We start from the raw sequence: 1,921 nt of genomic DNA on the forward strand, positions 1-1,921 counted from the left end.
CATTGCCTAGAAAAGACATCAAAGAAAAGTTGAGCAGGGCCTAAATGAGCCCATCAGTTTTTCCTTTCTCTTAATATTTTTTTTAGGCTCTAGCATCCCAATATGTTATGTTTCATATGTTATGCATCTTTCTAAGTCACCGTCTGTATCAAGTAGGATCATTCACTGAATGCCATTTTTTTTTCTTTTTTTCTTTTTCATTTTGCCATCAGATTACCAAAGATCTGTGTTCATCTCTCAGTGGTCACCACACAAGTCAAGTCCTTTAGGAGCCCCAACCCGATTCCTAAATATACAGTGTCCCTACTGTCTCACTCCAGTTACCAGTTTCTCCTTGACAACTGGAAGAACAGCCTTTAGTAAAGACAGTTTATTTAAAAGTGGGAAGATTATCGTGTTGGTCTGCCCTTACAGGGAACACACAGAGTTCTGTATTGACCACCAAAGAATACCATTTATCAATCTTCTATCCCCTTGACTTCTTAAGATCATCTAGTTCAATTCTGAAAGGTTTAGCTTTAGTTGTTAGTGTGGGGCCCTGGTTTCTGAACAAGGAGGAATGTCATTTTGTAAAGTTAACATGGCAGGTTTCTCTTAGGTTCTGAACATGGAGGGACGCCATTTTGTAAGGACCACATGGTGTAAGCCACATGCTTGGTTTCCTCAAGCCTATTTCCATTAACACCACCCCAAGCTATCTGGCCATTCCAGGTAGCCTATCTGTGAAGGACACAAGGAAGGAGCAGTAGGATGACACCCCTAGCCAACAGCTAATCATTTTAAAGATCATCAGAAAGCTAGAACCTCCCTATATATCTTCCCTATATAACTCTATTCATAACCTTGGGCAGGGGTTATCTCCTTCTAGAGACAACTCTGGTCAGTTTTGGAGCTGTTGGTAAATAGATTAAAGATTTGTTCAGCTTTACTCCAATTGTGTGATTTCATCCTTTGACTTCGTACATTAACAGTTAGTTTATGATCATATTATTATTCCACATATAAGTGGAATTAATGTTTTTGTCTTTCTTCATCTATCTTGCAAAACATAGTATCTTTTGTGTCTACCATGTTGTGCAAATGTCCAGAAAGAAAGAAAAACATCTGTGGTCTCAGCAAGTTTTCATTTACAGAAGATACTTTCTTTGAGTGGTTATGGATGCTTCAATGTTTCTTATTTAAAACTATCTCTCTCCTATTTCGTTCTGAAAATTATAAGTGTTTTTGCTGTAGGTGCTCCTAGGACAGGAATTTTCATGAACCCCAGTCCCAGGACCTCTGTGGATCATTAATTTTAAGAAAGGTAGAAAAAAATTATGGAGAAGATGGTGTTATCACAAGGTTTGATGGAATGCCATTCAGGGTTTAGCTATAACTTTTGTTTTTAATAGTTCTGCAATTTGGATAGGTCTTGACCCTCCTCAAGCGTTAATTTTCTCATTTTTTCTCATAAAGAAATAATTGAGCCAGAATGATAGAATAGGGCACTTACCTTGCATGTGGCTGACCCAGATTTGATTCCTTATCATCCCATATGGTCCCCTTAGTGTCACCAGGAGTAATCCTTGAGTGCAGAGCCAGAAGTAAGCCCAGAGTACTGCTAGATGCAATCCTCAAACAACAAATATACTACAATATAGGCATAAATATATATGTATATATAGACATATATGTATATTATATATAGTATTTATTCACACACAAGCACACAATCATACAGGAAAACATGGAAGTAGGGCTGAGCACAGTAGACCTAGGAATCTTTGAATCCCAGTTTGCATTTTTTTTTTGTTTTTGGTTTTTGGGTCACACCCGGCAGTGCTCAGTGGTTACTCCTGGCTCTACACTCAGAAATCGCTCCTGGCAGGCTCAGGGGACCATATGGGATGACGGGATTTGAACCAATGTCCTTCTGCATGCA

The 1,921-nt window shown here is 38.6% G+C and overlaps 1 non-coding gene across 1 annotated transcript; it reads right to left on the reverse strand.

The window, feature by feature from the left end:
• Window positions 1-203: 203 nt before the first annotated feature.
• On the reverse strand, window positions 204-537 carry LOC125995136 (small nucleolar RNA U85). The gene has a single exon (XR_007490728.1). It is a non-coding gene; the product is annotated as a small nucleolar RNA U85 (small nucleolar RNA).
• Between the last annotated feature and the right edge of the window lie 1,384 nt (window positions 538-1,921).

This window comes from Suncus etruscus, chromosome 17 (genome assembly GCF_024139225.1).
Source record: "Suncus etruscus isolate mSunEtr1 chromosome 17, mSunEtr1.pri.cur, whole genome shotgun sequence".
NCBI classification, from domain to species: Eukaryota; Metazoa; Chordata; class Mammalia; order Eulipotyphla; family Soricidae; genus Suncus; species Suncus etruscus.